Source organism: Sturnira hondurensis, unplaced genomic scaffold (assembly GCF_014824575.4).
Source record: "Sturnira hondurensis isolate 20B ecotype Veracruz unplaced genomic scaffold, ASM1482457v3 Scaffold0006571, whole genome shotgun sequence".
NCBI lineage: Eukaryota > Metazoa > Chordata > Mammalia > Chiroptera > Phyllostomidae > Sturnira > Sturnira hondurensis.
This window is the reverse complement of record NW_028079202.1, coordinates 2335582-2341581: the sequence shown is the minus strand read 5'-3', so window position 1 is coordinate 2341581 and position 6000 is coordinate 2335582. Positions and strand designations below refer to the sequence as shown.

General features: G+C 45.2%; 1 protein-coding gene across 8 annotated transcripts in view; it reads left to right on the top strand.

Moving 5' to 3' along the window:
• Positions 1–1855: 1855 nt before the first annotated feature.
• The window catches only part of WWP1 (WW domain containing E3 ubiquitin protein ligase 1), a 142349-nt gene continuing 138204 nt past the window's right edge, over positions 1856–6000 (top strand). For 6 of the 8 annotated variants that reach the window (XM_037050197.1, XM_037050199.1, XM_037050196.1 and 3 more), the window contains exon 1: positions 2033–2114. The gene's annotated coding sequence lies outside the window, so the exon portion shown is untranslated. Of the gene's footprint in view, positions 1937–2025; positions 2115–6000 lie in introns of those variants that run through there. The other 2 variants (XM_037050194.1, XM_037050193.1) reach the window with 2 other exon arrangements.

The following is a 6000-nucleotide window of genomic DNA, read 5'->3' as shown; positions in this document are numbered from 1 at the left end:
CATACATTTAATGTCTGAGAGACACTTGTGAGCGTGTTTTTGAACTTATTTTTAATGGGACTAGGCAGGTGAAGAAAAATGAGGGAAAAGTTAGAGGAAACTGTGCTTGGTAAAGTGAAAATCAGTGAGCCCAGTCAGAGGGTTCTGAAACATTTTCATAATGGGTGACTGGACATTTGAGCATAGAGGCTTTGAACATCTCTGTCTTGAAAGTTCTGAAGGCCAATGAAAGATTTTAAGCAGTGGAGTGACATGCCCAGATGCATATTTTATAATAATAGTTAGAAATTACCTCACACCCAGGGATGATGTTAGAGGACACAATGGAGAGAAGAGAATGTGCATTCATTCAATCAAGAGATGTTGAATTCTACAAATACAGAGTGTAATCCTATTCTTGGTACATGATTCTTTTACAAGCTTGATTATGATGGAAGAAGAGAGAGAACTAGAAAGAGGTTTTAAAGTCAAGGTAAAATTTAAGACAGAAAAAACTTAAACAGCCAATTTGCTGAGGTGCTTTGCCAATGGAAAATGTGGGGTTAAAGATATGCCAGGAAGAGAGTAGATATGCCACAGGAGAGAGCAGACAGGGAAGAGGGTCACTTTGAGAAGGAGCAGAGATACCCAGGATAGAGACAGAAGGAACACTAGTCAGCTTGGGCAAGTAATTGGTCAGTTTTGGGTGTAGCACTTGGGCAAAAATTGTAGAAATCCATGCTTAATGGTTTTTATTATGCCTCTAAAGTAGAAGACCAGGGTGTGGATCTTAAGAAGGATTCTTCAGGGTAAATCAGGCTCAAATTCATGCCTACCACATATAAGGGAACAGCACTAGACTTGGCTGCCAGCCTCTTGTACCGGGCTGTGCCCATCTGAGCACACTCTTATGAAAAACCTCCTGGTACTGTATTTCAGCCGTTGGGTTGAGACCTTCCATGTCCAACCAGAGCTGCACAGCTGCATCCTCATTTGCATCTTCATCAACCAATCAGAGTGGCTCCATAATGACCAATCAGAACACATGAATCTGACTAATCAAGACAATGTAATTTGGACCATCACTCTGTGCAGATTTGAATTCCTCATTTGCATATAAATTGCCCACTCAGGGATCAGAAACTTCCTGTATATAAAGGGCCTCCTCTTGTTCTACAGGAGTACATCTTCCTCTAGAGTTTGTGTCTCTGTAGATGCCAAATTGTTCATCTGAGTAAAGTCCTTTCACCACACTCCATAAGGTGACTCCTGTTGGTTGGTTAGGTGGTACCAACGTTTTGTTGGCAAGGTCATCTGGTGGGTAATGTGGTCACCACGAACTGCATTTGCAAAGTAGTCTTCTGAAAGCAAGCAAGAAAGAACGGCACCTGTGTTTTGTACAAATGGGTGTAACAGGCTGTACCACATGAGACTCACGTATTTGCTCAGTATTTTGTCATTGCACTCCTCTGGGGCGGGGAGCAAGATTTGGTGACCAATACGGGGTGGTAGTCCTCTGCTAATGGCGTTTATTTACTCTTGCAATATGTTCTACAGTGCCCAGCTTGGTGAAGAGATATTCATTTAGAGCCCACCTTTGCTGTAAAGCGTTCCAGAGGACTGCCGGAGCCCGAGATCCTCTCTGGAAGAGAGGCACTACCCCGCTGCAACCGCAAAGTCAAGGTAGCCGCACGCACCTCCAACCCTCAGAGCCAATCTCTCCAGTCTCCGCCCCTCCGTGGCTCTAGCCCCGCCTCGAGGGCCATGCCACGCCCACAGCGGCTCGGTGCTCCGCCCTCCTTTCCTATTGGCTGGCTGTCCACATCCCTCCGGACGCCCGGAAGACCCGATGGGGTAGGCTTTCCCAGTGGCTTCACCTAGGCTGCGCATGCTCGGGGTAGCAAGTGGGGTCCGGATCTGTTGGCCGGTTGGCGCGTTCTTGGGGAGGGAAGTGCGGGTCGGTGGAGGTGATCGCGGTGGGGCGGGGCGGTGGGGAGGGCCTGGTGGTGAAAAAGCTTCCGAGCGGCTTCGGGTGGCCTGGCTGCGGGCCGCTCCTGCAGTGAGATGGCGGTCCCGGTCGCCGAGGGCTAAGGCGCCGCCGCCGCGAGGACGCGCCGCTGCGAGCTCGGGAGCTGGTGAGGACGGTGGGGCGCAGATTGTACAGGGGGCGGGTGGAGACTCTGAGGCCGAGCTTTCGGCCCAGGCGGACCTCTGAGGAGCGGGGTCGCGGGGCTGCCGTTTGGCCCTGGCGTAGGCCGGAGCGAAGTGTCCCGGTAACTCTGTTGCGTGGCTGCCCAGCTGCTCACCTTGTCCCCCTGCCACCCTGAGACACCGGGTGCACTTCCTGTCCGCGCCTGGCATTCCCCACCGCGTCCCGGACCTTGTTCTTCGCCGGTGTCACCTAGTCCTCCTGGCTGCAGCCGCAGTGCACCCCACCTCCACCCCGGTGATCCGCCAGGTTCCAGTGACCTTGCAGTTTTTGCTAGCGACTGGGACCTCTTCCTGCCGACCTTTACAAGACGTTAATTTTGTGGTTGGCTCATCGCTTTGCCACTTTTGAGGGATCATCCTGTGCTAGGTCCGTCCTTCACCCCGTCGCCTGGGAGTGAAGCTGCCTTGGCTCCCGTGATGAACAGACAAGACCACTCACTGCCTGTTGACATTTTTTCTCTTCCAGGCGCTTGGCGTGGCTTTCATTTTCTGTTGGATAAGTTTTACATATTGTTTTGCAGCCTAATATTCAAAAGGACTTTGAGTTGTGCTTTAAAATACTGTTGGTAACAGTGATGGAAGAGAATGATGTCTAAAGTTCTCTCTTCCCCTTCGGTGTTTTTACCTGAAACACCTGGTGAGCAAGTTGTATGCAGGTTTTCACGAGAATTCCCACTTACTATCAATCAACCTTATTGGCACTGACTCTCTATTATACAAGCAAAATGCACCCTTTAAAAAAGAAAGGCATTCTTTTATTTTAGTCATAAAGTAGTAAATTAGCTATTATGGAAATGATTACTTTTCAAAAGCAGTTAATATTTTTTCAAATTTAATACTTAGTGGCCAAGTATTGGGAGCCACTCAGGTTGAGAAGTGTGAAATAAATGAGTAGTTCTTTCAGATGTAGCTTATTGACATTTTCAAATAGGTCTTCTGGACTTTGAAAAGCAGAAAGTAAGGGCTATGTTTTGGAAGCCTGGTGTGAAAGAAGATGTCACAGATAAAATCTCTCAGCCTTCAAAGAGGGAATCTACTGTTCACCTGAGGAAGTCTGAAATTTCTTTTACTACTTTGCACAGTTGTTAAGCATTTACTGCATGACTGTGCGAGGTATTTGGGGACTATAAAGGTGAGCATGATGATGGTTTCTGCCTTCAAGGACTAGTTGGGTGGGTAGGACTATACATACATGCCTCATTTGTCTTTTTTTAAATCCTTGCCCAAGGATATAGGTGATTTTTCTTGTTGTTGTTTTGTTTTTTTAAAGAGAGAGAGGGGGGAGAGAGAGAAATTTTCTCCTGTTTGCGCCCCAACCATGCATGGAATCCATATGTGTGTGCCCTGGCTTGAGGGGTTGAACGCTCAACCCTCAACTGTTTGGTGCACAGCACTGTGCTCCAACCAACTGAGCCACCTGGCCAGGGCTCATTTGTCTTTTAATAAATAGTTAAGGTATCTGCAGAATTCAAATTTAAAAAGAGAAAAGCCCACATCTTATTTGGGAAGGTAGGGTTTCCTGGCTTGTGAAATCTTGAAGGACGACTAAGAATCTTGACAGGCAGGGAAAGGTAATCCAAGCAGAGAGAAGGGACTAAGAAGAGCACAGAGTTCATACATCTGAAGAGATGGGGGTATTTACGTTAGGATGGAACAACAATATTTGTACCAGTAGTGAGGATGATAAAGCTTGAAATAAAAATTGACCAATTTATGTTTGCTTTTAATGCAGGCAGATGACCTTGGATTTGGTAGACAGTGGGGGGTTTTACCGATAATTTTGAGTTGAGAATGTAATGTAAAGCTCTTTTCAGAGGGTTAATCTGGCAGCTGTTGCAGTGTGGATTGAAGTAGAGAAGACTTGGATACAGAGAACACTGTGATTGCTATGATCATAGGTAGAGAGGGGCTGAGCTGTGGCCGTAAATACAGGAGTGGTGAGGAGGAAGGAAGTAGTAGATTAGGCAGAATTGATGATGAGAGGGAAAATAATTTAAGGCTCTGATTCAGGTTAATAGTGGTATGGTATTGAGCACATTCACAGAAGCTTTTTAAAAAAATTTTTTTTAAAGATTTCATTTATCTTTAGAGGGGAAGGGAAGGCGAGAGGGAGAGAAGTATCAATGTATGGTTGCTTCTCGTTCGCCCCCTGCCGGGAACTATATCCCCTGCTGGGAACTGGCCTGCAATCCAGGCATGTGCCCTGACTGGGAATTGAACTGTGATCTTCTGGTTCCCAGGCCCACGCTCAATCCACTTAGCTACACCAGCCAGGGCTCACAGAAGCTTTATATTTGGCATGTGTTACTTTGTAGCAGGAGTTCTCAATATTTTGGGGATTAGTAATCCTTGATGGAATTAAAGAAACCTGGCCTAGAAAATTTCCATGGCACCTGTGCTTTCTGCTTAGCATTTTAGAGCACAGGTGGCAAACACAAGGCCTGTTGGCTAAATCTGGGCTTCACCTTTTTTTTAAAAAAAAAAAATCTGACCCAGCATTTTGTTTCTACCCAGTGTCAGTGCCAGCTCTTTGCCCCTAGTTAAGGAGTAGTTACATTTATAGTCCTAAAATTACATTCGGCCCTTTTTCTGAGGCTGATAATATGGCCCCTTGCCCCCGGTGAAAATGAGTATGACACCCCTATTTTAGAGAGTCTGGGAACTACCTGAAGCTTATTCATGGAACCCCTGAGCCAATGGCTTGGCCTGGAAGCAGCTTTCAGAATTAGTGGGGCTTTTAAAACACTAAAACTCTCAAATTCTTTTATATACTCCTTAGAATCCTTACTGTAGAGACACACTATATTTACACCCAAGGACACTATCTCCTTACACTTGTGTTGTTGTTTACAGTGAATTTTGACTAACTTATGTTATTTGCTAATGTGTTACAGAGCAAACTAGCCCAGGAGATTAAATGATTTGCCCCAAGTATTTCAATTAGCAAGTGGGTAATTTGGAATCAGGAGTTGATTTCTTTGTTGTATGATGTATGCAATTGATTTATCATCATTGGGTGTAGTTACTGCCTTTATGTGACCTTGTCAGTGAGTACTAGGTGATCCTGGGAGGTTCCTTCTGGTTAACAATTTGTAATTCTTGGCTCTTAGGTTTTCTTTGTACTGTCTGTATGGACTCTTATTCTTTTTTTCTTTTTTAAGTATATTTTATTGATTATACCATTACAGTTGTTGTTCTATTCCCCCCCTTCATTCTCCTCCACCCTGCACACCCCCTCTCCCACCATTCCCGCCCTTTAGTTTATGACCACGTGTCTCAAGTTCATTAGATTATATTTTCCCCCTAGTATTCTTGCCCTCCCCCCATCTATTTTCTACCTACTGTCTATGCTTTTTTCTGTACCTTCTCACCCCTTCTCCTCCTCCCACTCCCCTGTTGCTAACCCTCCATGTGTTCTTCATTTCTATGGTTCTGCTCCTGATCTAGCTGTCCTCTTGGTTTGCTTTTGTTTTAGGTGTGGTTGTAAATAACTATGAGTTTGCTGACCTTTCACTGTTAATATTTTTCATCTTCTTTTTCTTAGATAAGTCCCTTTAACATTTCATATAATAAGGACTTGCTGATGATGAACTCCTTGAATTTGATCTTATCTGAGAAGCACTTTATCTGTCCTTCCATTCTAAATGAAAGTTTTGCTGGATAGAGCAATCTTAGATGTAGGTCTTTGGATTTCATGACTTCAAATACTTCTTTCCAGCCCCTTCTTGCCTGGAAGGTCCCTTTTGAGAAATCCGCTGACAGTCTGATGGGAACTCCTTTGTTGGTGACTGTCCCCTTATCTCTTGCTGC